The sequence below is a fragment of the Apium graveolens genome, chromosome 3 (genome assembly GCF_009905375.1).
Source record: "Apium graveolens cultivar Ventura chromosome 3, ASM990537v1, whole genome shotgun sequence".
NCBI lineage: Eukaryota > Viridiplantae > Streptophyta > Magnoliopsida > Apiales > Apiaceae > Apium > Apium graveolens.
In genome coordinates, this window is record NC_133649.1 from 208,041,389 (window position 1) to 208,060,193 (window position 18,805).

The following is an 18,805-nucleotide window of genomic DNA, read 5'->3' on the forward strand; positions in this document are numbered from 1 at the left end:
CTTAAACTACAAGTTTTCCTTCAAAACTTTTACACAAGACTCTCCTGAACTAAGGACATCTCACAAGCTTGATGTGGCTCAAGGGCCTGGCTTGGGCCTTCTTGGGCCTAAGCTAAAAGTCCAAGGTTCCCCTGTTTTTCTAGGCAGAAAATGCCCTGACTTGAATTAACTTGTGACACATGGTTCTAGCTCATATCCTATGAACTATGGTTGGAAACACTTCTCTGACATACCCTCTAACTAAGGCCCAATTGGGCCTAATGAGGGCCTACCCATGACATGGTCAAATCTCCCTATTTCTAAGTTGCAACAAAACTGTCTCCTGCTGGACAGATTTTGTGATTCTACTTGTGCACCTAATCAAATGACATGCAAACCTCCAACCAACTCCTAAAACCTTTTATATACTCACAATACTAACTTCTGGGAGCTTGGGCCTCAAAGTGCACACCAATGACATGGTCAAAACTCACTCTAAACCTCAGGGTGCTATACTGATTTTTCTGCAGAAACTATAACTCTCATTTTCCAAGGTTTTGACTTGACAAACTCAACTAACAACAACTCAATACTTAAACCAAGACTTATACATGGTAATCTACTGAACTAACTCCCTTATTATCAAAATAAACTTGGGTGAGATCATCCATGCCCAAAAACAACAACATGCAACTAAATATATAACATGCAACTCATGGAAAACACATAACAAGATTTCGGCTAGGCATAAAGTTGTAGCATGCAAAGGATTTTAAAGCATGATATCTCCATAAAACACTTAGTTAGCACATATACATAATATATCTCATACAGAGCTCTTGAATTCACAAGAATCAAGAGTTTCTCTTTGGAGATCACACAAAACTACACATGCAACCATGAAACTTCATCTTCCAAATCACAAAACTCTTGGGAAGTATATAAAATAAATGTAGGTGAAAGAATTATACTAGGAAAGATGAGAAATGGAATGAAAAATGGAAGGGAGTGGGGGAAATGGGGTTCGGCCGAGAGCAAAAGGGAGGGAGGGGAAGGAGAGGAAAATGAGGTGTGTTGGAGTGTGGAGTGAGTGAAATGACTTCTCCCACTTTGTTTTTGGTTTTATGCTTTTGGATTGACAAAAGAATGAGTGGAAGTGAGAATATACAAAAATGACCTCTAGCTAAAGTTAGGCCATTTTGCATGCAAGGTTAGTGTGGTAATTTGGTTAGCAACAATTGAGTTAGTGGGGTTGGAAAGGTCTCCTTTGCCCTTTGGTAGAATAGAAGAGTGATTTGCATGCAAGGGCTTCCATGTAAATTGCTAATTACAACAAATAAATTTTTAAAGATTTATTTTTATAAAATAAAATACAAGTTCAAAAATTATAAAATTTATATCATAAAATAACTTGGATTTTTAGAGACTTTATAAAATCATTTTCAAAATTTGTGAACAAAAATACCTTTTAAAAGAAAATTTTTCCAAAGCTTAGAATATTCCTTATAAATCAAAAATAAAGAAATTAAATAAACTCTTGCTTTGAAAAATCATATACTACACAAAGCAAATTTATAATGCAGAAACTTTCACTCACACTAGCGTACAATCATTGAATATATTTTCATTTAACTTTAATATTATACCAATCCACAATAATATTACATAAAATGCCGGTCGTAACATACTTTGTGTTGATTTATATAATTTATTCATTCCGCAATCTACAAATCAAACACATATATATTTGTCGAGTTAGAACTGTTTTAAAATCTTGAAAAACTAGCCAGAATTACATTCAACCCCCCATCTGTAATTCTTGTTGTATTGTTAGGGAATAACATTAATTATGTGTAATTGTTCGGTACAAAGATTACTTGTATAAGTAATTATTACGATATATGTAATATATTAGTGATGATGTCAAAGATCACTAAAAACAACAATATCATTAGTGTCCCTGATCAAAGTATGAAGCAAGCCAAATGGACATCTGATCTAAGGAGATTAATGAACTGTTATTTATGGTAATCGGCTAAGGTTGGGGCCAAACCTAAGTAAGTTGTATTGTTATTTAAAGTATGTAAAAATGTCAAAGGAGCAGAATGGAGCCTTTTTCTATAAACAGTATCAAGCCTAAGAATTCTATCTGGAAGAAGATCAAGAAGATCATGCCTCAGAAGAATTATGAAGAAGCTTGGAGTTGAATAAAGAAGTTTTAGGAAAAATACTCTAAGTCAAAATCTCTACAAGTCACAAATTGAATGTTATAGAGAAGTCATTCGAGAACTCCAGATTGGCTTATCGAGAAGTCAAGAAAGCTACTAGAGAACTCAGAGATATTGACAAGCCAAATTGAAGACATGAAGATTTGAGATATCGACAAGTCATTTATTCACTAGAGAATTCAGAGTTATCGAAAAGTCTACATTCATTAGAGAAATCTGAGTTATCGATAAGTCTAAGTCTGCTAGAGAACTCAGAGATATCGATAAGTCAAAATTCACTAGAGAACTTAGAGACATCGACAAGTTAAATTTTGACTAGAGAACTCCGAGATATCGATAAGTTAAAGTTGACTAGAGAACTCTGGGATATCGACAAGTCAAGAAGCTACTAGAGAACTAAGAGTTATCAATAAGTCAAAGTGAAGATGTGAAGACTAGAGATCTCGACAAGCAAAAATTCTCTTATAGAGAACTGAAGACCTCTACAAGCCAAACTAAATATACAGTACTAGAGATCTATATAAGCCAATATACTTATCGAGTTGTCAAGTGTTCTATAGACCTAATTGGAGATCTCGAGGTACAATCTCAAAGTACAAAGTTGCAGATTAGTTTAATATCCAAGATAAACAATCAACAAACAATCTAACAGCTGGATTGACAAGTCTACAAAAAGCAGCTTGAAGAATGTGCCAGATCAATGGTGAAGATTAACTGATAAAGGAAGATCAAAGTGAACACGGGATGCTAAAGATATGCTTAGCCATAAGTGGAAGATCACTGAAGAAAACAATATCATTAGTGTCCCTGATCAAATTATGAAGCAAGCCAAATGGACATCTGATCTAAGGAGATTAATGAACTGTTATTTTTGGTAATCAGCTAAGCTTGGGGCCAAGCCTAAGTGAGTTGTATTGTTGTCTTAATCTGTATTTTGTACTTGTAACATTTAAAGTCTGTAAAAATGTCAAAGGAGCAGACTGGAGCCTTTTTCTATAAATAGTATTAAGCCTAAGAATTCTATCTGGAAGAAGATCAAAAAGATCATGCCTCAGAAGAATTATGAAGAAGCTTGGAATTGAATAAATCTTTTTTAGGAAAAATACTCTAAGTCAAGATCTCTACAAGTAACAGATTTAATGTTATAGAGAAGTCATTTGAGAACTCCAGAATGGCTTATCGAGAAGTCAAGAAAGCTACTAGAGAACTAAGAGATATTGACAAGACAAATTAAAGACATGAAGATTGGAGATATCGACAAGTCATTTCTTCACTAGAGAACTCAGATTTATCGACAAGTCTACCTTCATTTGAGAAGTCTGAGTTATCGATAAGTCTACGTCTACTAGAGAACTCAGAGATAGCGTTAAGTCAAAATTCACTAGAGAACTCAGAGACATCGACAAGTTAAATTTTTACTAGAGAACTCTGAGATATCGACAAGTTAAATTTGACAAGAGAATTCTGAGATATCGACAAGTCAAGAACCTACCAGAGAACTAAGAGTTATCAATAACTCAAAGTGAAGATGTGAAGACTAGAGATCTCGACAAGCCAAAATTCTCTTATAGAGAACTGAAGACCTCTACAAGCCAAACTAAATATAGAGTACTAGAGATCTCGATAAGCCAATATACTTATCGAGATGTCAAGTGTTCTATAGACCTAAACAGGAGATCTCGAGGTATAATCTCAAAGTACAAAGTTGCTAATCAGTTCAATATCCAAGATAAACAATCAGCAAACAATCCAATAGCTGGATTGACAAGTCTACAAAAAGCAGCTTGAAGAATGTGCAATACCAATGGTGAAGATTAACTGACAAAAGAAGATCAAAGTGAACACGTGTAATAACCCCAATTTTTGGGAATTTTTGAAACCCTTATGAATAGTGTTTTTGCTGAATGAGAAAACTTTTCATGCCACGCTATGTAGGGGTTCTGTTATTGATCTTATGGGATATTATTAGTACTCTATGTGGTATATAAGTGTATGTAAAGATCGTCAGAATCCAATTCCGAACACTTTGGTTTTTCCCGGAAATCCATAAGATACGGAGAGAATTGAGTATAAGGTAACAGAATAAAAAGGATTTAAATTAAAGGATTATAATAGAGGATCATAAAAAGGAATATAATGTATTGAGAAAGGTTAAGGGAACCTAAGTAATAAGATCCCGGGTATGATCCTTCAAACGATAGACGAGAACGAAAGTTAAGCGAACCGTACAACAGATCAGCGGTCATTAGGCAAACGATTAGGAAGTTAATCAAAGGGATTAATGGGAGTGATGTCATCCAACCAATAGAAAGGAGACAAGGAAGGGAGGATGATATCATAAGGGTGACATAAGCATGACATGGAAGGAAGGAGGTGTGGTTGATTTAGGACCACACAAATTCAAGGGCAAGGTGGTAATTTGCTAAATCAAAAACAAAACCAAGCCAACCAACTAGCAAATCATTTCATCAAAAATCAAAAAAATCAGCCAAGGCATTGTTCTTCATATTAGCTCTCGGCTTTTTGCCTTTTTCAAAGAAAAAAATTTCCAAAATCAAGATCCAAGCATCCTTAATTGGTAAGAAAATTCCCTAACCATCTTTATGCTTAGTTATGGCTATATCATGAGTTTAAGCCATTAATTCTTTCTCTAGCTTCTCCATTTAATCAATGAAGAAGACAATGAATAGTGTTTTCAAGTTTTTAACTTGAACTTTTTCTTGTTTTTCTTGAAGATCCAAGCTTTCCTAAGGCTTCTCCAAGCTTCTTAAGGCTTCCTAGCTCAACCCACCACTCCAAGGAAGGTATACCATTTTCAAACCCTAGGTTCATATATATTATAAGTGATTTTGATGAGTAGGATGTTATGGTATCTTATTGTTATGATTAGAGTTTGAGGTTTGGTATGGTAGTGAAATGAGATGGTAATTTTGTGGTTTTGATTTAAAGAAACTTAAGTATGATTAAAGTTAGGTTTAAGCATATGTATGAATGATTAAAATTGAATTGGTTGGGATTGTTATGATGTGATAAGGATGGGTGTTTGTTGTGTGTTGGATTTGAGGATGGTTTGTGTTGATTGTGGATAGTTTAAAGAATGGGAAATCGCGTAAACATAGCCGTCGTAACGTCCGATTTTCTTTGGACTGTTTTTGTGCATAGCATTAGGACCCGAGAACCCCCTGCTAAATTGTGACCACTGCCATGTTTAGATAGCTCATGTTACGAGCTTCGTTTTGATATGTAGTTCGTTCGATTCCGATTTACGGTTTAGGAGAAACGACCGTTTCAAGTAACGGCGTTTCACGAACGAAACTTTTTCCCTCGCCTTACTTTGAAATGTAGGTTAAAGACCAAAAAGGGTTAATTAATGCATGAAACATTTATGGTAAGTGTTTTAGGCAGTTGGTAAGTCACTCGCAAAGGAATCGCTTTAAAACTCGTAAAGGTTAAATTATTAAAAATGGTGGAGCCGAGGGTACCTGAGTGACTTAAGCGAATCAGTGAGCGCAAAACAAGCGTTAGAGTCTAAGTTAGTTAAAGTATAGAATTACAAGTGATTTTGGTTTAATTCCAACTTACTTGTTGTTTATAGGTTACCAGACTCGTCCCGAGCCATTCGTAACCCCCAGTCGCTCAGGCAAGTTTTCTACCCGTTATACTGTTGTTGTGATGTATATATGTATATGCATTATCTTGCGATAGATGCATGATGTTTATATTAGCAAATGTTGCAATATATTGAAGCATGCTGCTATGGTATATATATGCATGCCTGTTTCATATTCTTTCAATATATATCTGTTGGTTCAGTTGATAATACCTATGCTAGAGGATAGCGGTAACTTGCATATACCCTTAATATAGGGACCCAAAGGTGAAAATATTTTCAAAAACCGGGAGTCGAGGATCCCGAGTAGATTTTATATATATGGATATGGATATATATATATATATATTTATATATATATGGTTATAGTTTTCCAAACTATTAATCGAATAAGGTTTATTCGATAACTTTAAACTTTATTTTATTATTGAATATTATTTCGAATATTATTCGAGGACTTATGACTCCTTTTATATTATTTATTGAATATTATTTGAATATTCATTCGAGGGCTTATGACTCTTTTATATTATTTATTGAATATTATTTGAATATTCATTTGAGGATGTATGACTCCTTTATTTTATTTAATGAATATTATTTATAATATTCATTCGAGGTATTATGACTCAGCTTATTTTATTTATTGAATATTATTTGAATGTTCATTTGAGGATCTATGACTCCGATTATTTGCTGAGATATATTCTTTATTTTATTAAAGAATAAGGTGTAAATAATCAAACTTATTTTCGATTATTCAAATAAAGATAATACTTTCATATAAGTATATCTTTGGTTATTTAATACTCGTTTCAAGTATAAATTTTAATACTTCTACTTCAATTATTTTTATAAAGATTATTCTTTATGGGAATATTATTTAAATAATAATATTCAGTCATTTTCTAAATATTCTGGGGACTGATTTACTTCATTAAATCAGCCTTACTCCAACACTCTTTAAAGTGTTTTCGAGTCTTCAAAATGATTTTTAAAAGTCAGAGCGGATCCCAAAACTCATTTTTATATTTAAGATCTTCCTTTTTAAAGGGGATTTAAATACTCGCTCAAAACCTGGGGAATCCGGCTCTGTGGTGTATTTTATATTCGCAACAAGGTTGCAGATTTGGTAAATGAATTGATTACTTGCCCAACGTTCGGGAAGTAAGCCCCTCTCATTGAGTCGGCATAAGCGACAGGCCGGGGTACGGTCTATTATTGTGTAAGTGGCTCAGTGGGAGTCCATCAAATGCATAAGTGGCTGAGTGGCAGTCCAGCATAGGTCTTAATTATGACCAGGGTGATGACCAGTGGGGAATTCGTCCATCTACTAGTAGAAAAGGTTACTTATTGGTATCTTTGCCTGATCAGCAAGATATCGGGTTTATGCCAAAATTCTTTTCCTTTCCAAAATTCATTGGATGTTTCGAACTCTGTTCATACTTCACATAACAGAGGTTCCAGGAAATGTTTTCGGGATATATATGTATGTGGATATATATATATATCGGGACTAAATAAAGTATCTCATAACTTTTTCATTCAATAATATTTCAAAGATTGAATCTATTCAAGTCTTATCTTGTGGTCTCATCAGTGGGATGAACTTTTGAAATTGATTATAACTTGAACGGTGGTAGTTCAAGTAGTATTGGGAAAGATATAAGTATATTGGGGTATTTGGTAACCTCATCTTTTAAACTTATATCTAATTAATAATTGTCTTATGAATGACAAAGATTTTCAGAAAAACGTTGAGACAAGGTTAGATATATGAGATCACCTTGCAACGATATTTTTTTATACAGTTATACACTGGGACTTTGTGTATATTATGCATGGAAGAGGACTTCCAATATTTTGAAAAGTATATATGTATATATACTGAATATTTTGCGACTTCATCGCATTAAGATATCAAACTTGGTTCATTTCTTTTGACCAAGACTTTCATGAGTATTATGAGTAGGCTCATATACTATTAATCATTATACATATTATTTTGGTGGGCTTGCTGCTCACCCTTGCTTTCTTCTTTCATCACACAACAACAGATAGAAAAGATGAACAGAACCAAGCTCCCGATTCGCAAGCGATTAGGAGACGTTCCGCAGTTTTCTAGAAGCATTGATGCCGCCGTAGCTGAGGTAGGAACTACCAATAGGCTAGGCTTTCAACTTTTGATGGACCAGATTTATTTATATTTATGAATTGTAATAATGGCAAAGAAATGTAAATTTATTCAGAAAACCTTTTAAGGTGTATTGGCAGATAATTGTGGAATAAAATGACTTGTGGTTATTTTTGGATGTTCATCTCTGAGACTATAACGTGTGGTGTGTGTTTATTGTGGGGTCACAGTACAGAGTAGTTGAGTAATTATTAAAATTGGGTGTTATTAAGGGAAATGGAACTCGTGACGACCCGGATCCCCGACCCCGGATCTGGGGGTGTTACAGAAATGGTATCAGAGCTAAGCGTTATAAACCTCAGAGATGATGGGACATTAAGATAATAAGTTCACTAAGATAATAAGAACTCTTGCCAAGTTCATAGTCGGGCTACCTAACGTAGCACTGACAGTTAAAACCCTTATGGGAACCCTTATGGGTATCGTGATAGTAACATAGTTTGTTCTCGTATAGGGCAGCGGGGCACCAAACCTTGAGGTTCAGGAGCATCAGCATGAGGATGTTTTATTACAAGTTGGAGATCAAATTGTGAATCCGATGGAGTACCCTAATGAGGGACCGGATGAGGTTCAGATAGAGAATGCTGCGGTTGAGGATGTGATTCCGGAAAGGATTGTGGCTGAGGAGGATCTCATGGAGGATCCTGATGAGAATGAAGAGAGGACCGTTGAGGAACAGATGACCGCAGTCAGGGCGACTACCAGAGCAAGAATGGCCGCGAGGGTGGCCCTAGAGAATGAAGAGTTACCAAGGGCACAAAAGTTAATGAGGGCAGAAGGAGTGGGGCCTTCCACGACCCCAATTATACCAGTATCAGACCCTCTTCCAGAGGCTCCTGTAGACCTCCATGAGGTTCCACCAATTCCTGTTCCCTCCCCTGTACAGAGCCCAGCACATACTGAGGAAATGCCACCTTTATCCCCTGCACCATTGTCACCTGATACCGTGCTTGGTTATCCATTTGGATCTCCTGGGTCTGCACCACCTGTTCCCCATGGACTGCTAGATGCTACCACTCAGGCATCTCTTATCGCTGATTATCATATGACTTTGGGTGGCCTGTCAGAGGCCCGGAATGTTAGGAGTGATCTGTTGGATCGACTTACTGCACCAAGGATTGAGGGTGGGATACTTCCAGCAGGATTAGCGTATAGCATGGAAAGGATTGAGGCTACCACCCGTGTTACAGCTAGAGGCCATCTTGAGGGTCAGGTTGATCCAGCTCTACTTGCGACTATCTTAGACCTCATCACCTCTGTGATGGAACAGGTTAGGGATGTTGTGCGTGCTCACACCTCTTAATCCATGGTAGTGTGCAGAGCCAGAGCAATCAAACAAGGGTCTCATGTAGCACCGCTTTTGGATGATTAGCCTAAGTTATGAATGATTAGTATTAATGACGAGATGACTATTTATGGTAGTACTTTTGGGATAGGAGCGATAAGTTCATATGATGTAATCCTCTTTAATATGTTCAGTTGTTGTACCCTCGAACAAATGGTTATGTATATATTCGTTAATTTCAGTTTAGATCAGTTTGATTGTGATAAATCACATTGTTAATTGCTCTATTAACACTTAAGAGAGTGTCATGAAGTTTATCGAACTTAAGAATTCATAATTTGCAATCGTGCAAGGACTAAACGAGGGGAAGACTTAAGCAAAGTAAGTAAGACAAATATCCAGAGACTCTCAAAATTTTCCAAGTAATATGCCCCACAAGGAATAAGATTAGGGGCAAACCTTGAATGTGATAATCAGGGAGGTCGCAATTAAGATATAAGGAACCCAGAATATAATAAAGTGGAAAATGAGGATTTTAAATTAAAAGATGACCCCAATTATGGGGAGTAGGAAGAAATATTTAGAAAAAAAAAAAAAAAAAAAAAAGCAGAAGTCGAGCGAGATAAGGAGACCCGAGGCGGTACTCCTATACGGAAATTCATGGACCTATCTAAACAGAACTTATACTTTATTCCCAACCACCACCTTGAGGAAACAATGCGATAGGAAATTCTTTCAGGACCTTTAAGTCGCTAAGCTCTCAGAGTTCCAAGGAACAAGCTGACCCAGTCGAGGCAAGAGCCCGGCTAAAGGAAATATAGGGAATCATTTGAGATTCTGAATGATTGACGAATCACAAAAGAGTGTTTTTGTCACTTACCCTCCTAAGGGAGAGACCACCCGCTGGTGAAAGACCAAGAAAGGCATGGAGCCAGAGATTATAATAAACTGATTAAAGTTTAGCCAATTATTTTCGGGAAGGTAATTCCCAAGGTTATGGAGATAGTGTAAAAGCTTTAGAGCCAGATCAAAGGCGGACGAGTATGATGAATTATGAATCTAAGTTGTAAAAAGTTGTCAAGATTCGTTCTGAGGGCACGAATCCAGAATGACGGGATATTTGAAATCAATGCTTATGTTGTGTTTGTTCATGAAATAATGATAAGGGAGTTGGGTATAAGGAAACCCTAAAGACTCGTAGCAATAGATATAGAAAAGTATGCATTCGTAAGGATGAGGGTGATTCACCATGAGTTAAAATTGATGGTGGAAGGCATAAGAGATATATATAGTTTACCCCTGTAAGTTGGGGGGATTTGAGGAAACCTTGAGATAGTTTGAAGGATAAATAATGAGACGCGGATAGACTGAGGAGACAAGGAAGTAAGAAATTAGGAAAATTGGATGAAGGAAGTGACCTTCAAGAATGTGAAGTGTAAGACCAGTGGCTTGATACCCAGAAAGGGAGACGCCAGGTATGAGAGATATCCCAACATTGAGGTGACTGTTGAGATAAACAACAAAAGTAAATAAGGAATTATTAAGAAGAAGTTCATGTTGAACATGACCAATATCTTCCAGAACATCCATGTTATCATTACCAAATCAGGAAAGAAAAGCGGATGACCATTGTTATCTTTTGGAGGCCATATGGATTGACCTTAATTTGAATAAGGATGCTATTATGAAGTTAGGTATAGACTATCGAGATGGGAATGATGAATAAGATAATCTATCACGAATATATGACTTGATTTATCCATGGAAGGATGCAAGTACCTTTTAAAGGTGGAATTAAGGATAGAACATTGGTAACTTAAAATGAATCCTAGGGGAATGCATACAGGTTGGCATTTCATCCTTAATAGGGATAGTATGAGTTTTGACAGTATGAATTGGAAAGGATTAAGGTAATAATAACCTTTAAGAATCAGTGGAGAAATTTTTCAGAAGTATATAGACAATGGTTCTAGTATTAGTAAATGGTATTTTGATATGCCCTGTATCTAGGGAATACAGGAGGAACGATTGAAGGATAACCTTAGAGGTTTTACAGGGAGAAAGGTAATATTCGAAATTCTCAAGAATAGAAATGTTGATAAAGGAAATATGACGTAATTATGATGTTGCCAAGTGGGGCACGTGTTAAACCACGAGAAAGTATGGATCGAACCAGTAATGGTCGAAATTGTTCAGGGCAATTAGGGCCTAGGATAAAAGATGTTCTAAGTATGATTGAGAGTCAGTCGTGACAGTGATTAACCTCTAAAGACTGAGGCAATAACTTATGGAAAAATGGTGATTTTTTTTTTTTTTTACTCATCAGATATTAAGGAAAACATCTTCACTCAAGCAGTGATCGGAAATAAGGTAGAAAATTTATTTGGAGGTGGTTAAAAAGACATTGACTGTAAGGAAATTTTACTATCAGGAAAGGCCAAAGAGGTGGCCGACACTTTAAAGGTAAGTGGATAATTATAGGCGCGTGTGCCAAAAGAATACAGTGATGATGGTTAGAAATGTGAAGGTTGAATTATGGTTTGGAAGATTGACATTCCTTCTGATGACGGTGCAATACCCAACCGTAATAGTAGTAGGTAAAGGTTTCATTCGTGTAATCGCCATGAACGGGCTATCTATCTTAGGAGGTCCTATCTGGGGATAAGCCAGGACCATGTTTCCAAAAGGACTAAACGAACCTTTGAGTTAAGTCTTCTATCGAAGGCATATGATTAAAAATGGTATTAGCCTGCTATCGTTGCTTTGAGCGAAACTCTTCTGCAATTTTATCTGCTTCATGTCATGTATGTATGTCAGAATCAGGAGTGTTCTTCATGAATCGTGAATGGTGATTATGTTACCTCCTTAGAAGGATTTGATACGACATGTATGGACTCCGTATGGTTAGCTATTAAGATTTCATGGAATGTGAATGACGACAGTAGGTCAGTGGTGGACCATAGTAAGGCAGCAATGATTCTGCGAGTATCGAGCTGATTACAACCGTGAGAGTTGTATTGGAATGGGTGTTGAGATTGAGTACCACTAATCGGGTCGTGGTAGTGTATAAGTTATCATCGATAGACTAATTAAGTAGAGTGTCTACCTAGTGAATCATTATTCTTTCTTATCAATAGGGAGTCGTATTATTATACGAGGAAGGTTGCGGTGCAAGCATAGAATTCTAGTAACGATGATGTCTAGAATGAGATCCCAGATTCGATTTTCGATGTCGAGGGAGTTTCAAAGGTAATTGTGTATAAGCTCGAGGAAGAGCATGGGTCCATAGAATGATGGACGGGATAGCGAAAATATTTAGGCACGTGAAATGCGATGCTATAATACTTGATGCGGATATAAATACATATATGTTTTATTCTTCTATGACAAACCTCTATAGTTCAGAGGTAGATTCCAAGCCAGATATTTTATGGCAATAAAATTTTTATGAATATACAATTCTTTTCAATTCGTTCTTTTCTCTTCTTTTCATTTCATGTAATCTGAGAAGAACAACCCTTCCAGAAAGGGGAGGTATTGCCGAATGACTATCTATCTGTGTGATAGAAGCCTAGTAGGATACCAGCTATTGTTTAATTGCTTGTCAAGTACTAAAGGCTGGCCACCTTCTGTACTAACTATGCGATATAACAAGTGTTCATGATCATAGTGATCTCTCAACAAATTCCTTTACTTCTATTTGATTGATCAAATTTTGGAAAATAGAAACAGCTAAAAAAAAAAAAAAAGAGGAGTAATAAAGTGGTGGTAGTATGCGGAATGGGAATACATTCGTGATACTAAGGTTGACGTGGTTATTAAAGGGTTATAGAACGCTAGCGAGCAAAAGTATGACCAGTATAATATTAGGAACGGAAGGTGATAGCGATTACGAACTGGAAAAGAATGGGTATTGAGGAGCAAGAGCTCTAATGATTGGAAGCTATGATGAGAGTCTGTGCAATAGACTTGAAAGAAATTGGAATGATCACTTAATTCGGATTGAGTTATCTTACGACAATAGATCATATGTCATTATCGAGATGTCGCCTTATGAGAACCTTGAGGGAAGACAATTTCGATCTCCCTTATGTTAGGATGAAGTTGTAGAGCGCAAGATGCTCGGACCCGCAGTAGTCCAAAGGACCAAGGATATGATAGATCTAATCAGAGGACGGCTGGTAGTAGCCCAAGATGGACATGATAAGTATGTTGATTTGACACGAAAGGATAAAGAGTATGAAATAGGGGACCTAGTAATGTTATAGGTATCCCTTGGAAAGGATTGATGAGGTTCGGAAAGAAAGGAAAGCTAAGTCTACAATTTGTTGGACCCTTGGATATATTAAGACGTTTGGGAAGTTAGCATATGAGCTAGCCTTAACCCAGAACCTGTAGCAAGTTCGTAACGTGTTTCACGTATCAATGTTAAGGAAGTGTAATTTAGATGCCAGATGAATAGAGGCATATGAGCGCATAGATATGCAACCCGACGTAACCTATATGGAGCAACCAGGAAGGGTTATAGAGTGAAAAGGGACAAGTGCTTAGGAGAAGGATTATCAAACTAGGCAGAGTTTGGTGGTAGAACCACAATGTGGGAAAATTGACTCGAGAGTTAGAAAGTGTGATGCTAAGAGAGTGTCCCCATTTGTTTTCTATCTGATTCCGGGACGGAATCCTTTTAAGGAGGGGAGACTGTAATAACCCCAATTTTTGGGAATTTTTGAAACCCTTATGAATAGTGTTTTTGCTGAATGAGAAAACTTTTCATGCCACGCTATGTAGGGGTTCTGTTATTGATCTTATGGGATATTATTAGTACTCTATGTGGTATATAAGTGTATGTAAAGATCGTCAGAATCCAATTCCGAACACTTTGGTTTTTCCCGGAAATCCATAAGATACGGAGAGAATTGAGTATAAGGTAACAGAATAAAAAGGATTTAAATTAAAGGATTATAATAGAGGATCATAAAAAGGAATATAATGTATTGAGAAAGGTTAAGGGAACCTAAGTAATAAGATCCCGGGTATGATCCTTCAAACGATAGACGAGAACGAAAGTTAAGCGAACCGTACAACAGATCAGCGGTCATTAGGCAAACGATTAGGAAGTTAATCAAAGGGATTAATGGGAGTGATGTCATCCAACCAATAGAAAGGAGACAAGGAAGGGAGGATGATATCATAAGGGTGACATAAGCATGACATGGAAGGAAGGAGGTGTGGTTGATTTAGGACCACACAAATTCAAGGGCAAGGTGGTAATTTGCTAAATCAAAAACAAAACCAAGCCAACCAACTAGCAAATCATTTCATCAAAAATCAAAAAAATCAGCCAAGGCATTGTTCTTCATATTAGCTCTCGGCTTTTTGCCTTTTTCAAAGAAAAAAATTTCCAAAATCAAGATCCAAGCATCCTTAATTGGTAAGAAAATTCCCTAACCATCTTTATGCTTAGTTATGGCTATATCATGAGTTTAAGCCATTAATTCTTTCTCTAGCTTCTCCATTTAATCAATGAAGAAGACAATGAATAGTGTTTTCAAGTTTTTAACTTGAACTTTTTCTTGTTTTTCTTGAAGATCCAAGCTTTCCTAAGGCTTCTCCAAGCTTCTTAAGGCTTCCTAGCTCAACCCACCACTCCAAGGAAGGTATACCATTTTCAAACCCTAGGTTCATATATATTATAAGTGATTTTGATGAGTAGGATGTTATGGTATCTTATTGTTATGATTAGAGTTTGAGGTTTGGTATGGTAGTGAAATGAGATGGTAATTTTGTGGTTTTGATTTAAAGAAACTTAAGTATGATTAAAGTTAGGTTTAAGCATATGTATGAATGATTAAAATTGAATTGGTTGGGATTGTTATGATGTGATAAGGATGGGTGTTTGTTGTGTGTTGGATTTGAGGATGGTTTGTGTTGATTGTGGATAGTTTAAAGAATGGGAAATCGCGTAAACATAGCCGTCGTAACGTCCGATTTTCTTTGGACTGTTTTTGTGCATAGCATTAGGACCCGAGAACCCCCTGCTAAATTGTGACCACTGCCATGTTTAGATAGCTCATGTTACGAGCTTCGTTTTGATATGTAGTTCGTTCGATTCCGATTTACGATTTAGGAGAAACGACCGTTTCAAGTAACGGCGTTTCACGAACGAAACTTTTTCCCTCGCCTTACTTTGAAATGTAGGTTAAAGACCAAAAAGGGTTAATTAATGCATGAAACATTTATGGTAAGTGTTTTAGGCAGTTGGTAAGTCACTCGCAAAGGAATCGCTTTAAAACTCGTAAAGGTTAAATTATTAAAAATGGTGGAGCCGAGGGTACCTGAGTGACTTAAGCGAATCAGTGAGCGCAAAACAAGCGTTAGAGTCTAAGTTAGTTAAAGTATAGAATTACAAGTGATTTTGGTTTAATTCCAACTTACTTGTTGTTTATAGGTTACCAGACTCGTCCCGAGCCATTCGTAACCCCCAGTCGCTCAGGCAAGTTTTCTACCCGTTATACTGTTGTTGTGATGTATATATGTATATGCATTATCTTGCGATAGATGCATGATGTTTATATTAGCAAATGTTGCAATATATTGAAGCATGCTGCTATGGTATATATGCATGCCTGTTTCATATTCTTTCAATATATATCTGTTGGTTCAGTTGATAATACCTATGCTAGAGGATAGCGGTAACTTGCATATACCCTTAATATAGGGACCCAAAGGTGAAAATATTTTCAAAAACCGGGAGTCGAGGATCCCGAGTAGATTTTATATATATGGATATGGATATATATATATATATTTATATATATATGGTTATAGTTTTCCAAACTATTAATCGAATAAGGTTTATTCGATAACTTTAAACTTTATTTTATTATTGAATATTATTTCGAATATTATTCGAGGACTTATGACTCCTTTTATATTATTTATTGAATATTATTTGAATATTCATTCGAGGGCTTATGACTCTTTTATATTATTTATTGAATATTATTTGAATATTCATTTGAGGATGTATGACTCCTTTATTTTATTTAATGAATATTATTTATAATATTCATTCGAGGTATTATGACTCAGCTTATTTTATTTATTGAATATTATTTGAATGTTCATTTGAGGATCTATGACTCCGATTATTTGCTGAGATATATTCTTTATTTTATTAAAGAATAAGGTGTAAATAATCAAACTTATTTTCGATTATTCAAATAAAGATAATACTTTCATATAAGTATATCTTTGGTTATTTAATACTCGTTTCAAGTATAAATTTTAATACTTCTACTTCAATTATTTTTATAAAGATTATTCTTTATGGGAATATTATTTAAATAATAATATTCAGTCATTTTCTAAATATTCTGGGGACTGATTTACTTCATTAAATCAGCCTTACTCCAACACTCTTTAAAGTGTTTTCGAGTCTTCAAAATGATTTTTAAAAGTCAGAGCGGATCCCAAAACTCATTTTTATATTTAAGATCTTCCTTTTTAAAGGGGATTTAAATACTCGCTCAAAACCTGGGGAATCCGGCTCTGTGGTGTATTTTATATTCGCAACAAGGTTGCAGATTTGGTAAATGAATTGATTACTTGCCCAACGTTCGGGAAGTAAGCCCCTCTCATTGAGTCGGCATAAGCGACAGGCCGGGGTACGGTCTATTATTGTGTAAGTGGCTCAGTGGGAGTCCATCAAATGCATAAGTGGCTGAGTGGCAGTCCAGCATAGGTCTTAATTATGACCAGGGTGATGACCAGTGGGGAATTCGTCCATCTACTAGTAGAAAAGGTTACTTATTGGTATCTTTGCCTGATCAGCAAGATATCGGGTTTATGCCAAAATTCTTTTCCTTTCCAAAATTCATTGGATGTTTCGAACTCTGTTCATACTTCACATAACAGAGGTTCCAGGAAATGTTTTCGGGATATATATGTATGTGGATATATATATATATCGGGACTAAATAAAGTATCTCATAACTTTTTCATTCAATAATATTTCAAAGATTGAATCTATTCAAGTCTTATCTTGTGGTCTCATCAGTGGGATGAACTTTTGAAATTGATTATAACTTGAACGGTGGTAGTTCAAGTAGTATTGGGAAAGATATAAGTATATTGGGGTATTTGGTAACCTCATCTTTTAAACTTATATCTAATTAATAATTGTCTTATGAATGACAAAGATTTTCAGAAAAACGTTGAGACAAGGTTAGATATATGAGATCACCTTGCAACGATATTTTTTTTATACAGTTATACACTGGGACTTTGTGTATATTATGCATGGAAGAGGACTTCCAATATTTTGAAAAGTATATATGTATATATACTGAATATTTTGCGACTTCATCGCATTAAGATATCAAACTTGGTTCATTTCTTTTGACCAAGACTTTCATGAGTATTATGAGTAGGCTCATATACTATTAATCATTATACATATTATTTTGGTGGGCTTGCTGCTCACCCTTGCTTTCTTCTTTCATCACACAACAACAGATAGAAAAGATGAACAGAACCAAGCTCCCGATTCGCAAGCGATTAGGAGACGTTCCGCAGTTTTCTAGAAGCATTGATGCCGCCGTAGCTGAGGTAGGAACTACCAATAGGCTAGGCTTTCAACTTTTGATGGACCAGATTTATTTATATTTATGAATTGTAATAATGGCAAAGAAATGTAAATTTATTCAGAAAACCTTTTAAGGTGTATTGGCAGATAATTGTGGAATAAAATGACTTGTGGTTATTTTTGGATGTTCATCTCTGAGACTATAACGTGTGGTGTGTGTTTATTGTGGGGTCACAGTACAGAGTAGTTGAGTAATTATTAAAATTGGGTGTTATTAAGGGAAATGGAACTCGTGACGACCCGGATCCCCGACCCCGGATCTGGGGGTGTTACAACACGGGATGCTAAAGACATGCTAAGCTAGAAATGGAAGATCTACTTTTCTATAAATAGAAATGATAAGTGACAGTTTAGAAAAGCTAATAGCATGTCTTATTACACACTGTGTAAACCAGCAGTTAGCTAATTATAAAGTTAACACTGGTCCTTAGTCAGTTGTAACAATTTTAGATAAAATTTCTTGTAACACTCTCAAGAAGAAGCTAAGCTCTTTATCAACAAAGAGCCTAGAAATTTTGTAGCAAAACAATCTTAATTTTAATATAAAATTAAGTGAGTTTTAAAGATCTGTGTTCTTTAATTTCTGTAAGATTAAATTCTACATGAACACATTTCATTACAAGATTTAGTTTACTTTGTTCAACCATAAACAGTCAAGAAAATCACAAAAACAGTAAAACACATTCAACCCCCCCCCATCTGCGTGTTATTCATTTCTTAACAAGTGGTATCAGAGCACAATCTGAAAGTTTACAGATTCAAGATCTTGGAAGAATGGATACACAGAAAATCAGTAGCATCAAAATTCCTATCTTTGACAAAGCTAACTACACTCTTTGGAAAAAGAAAATGATGCTGTTTA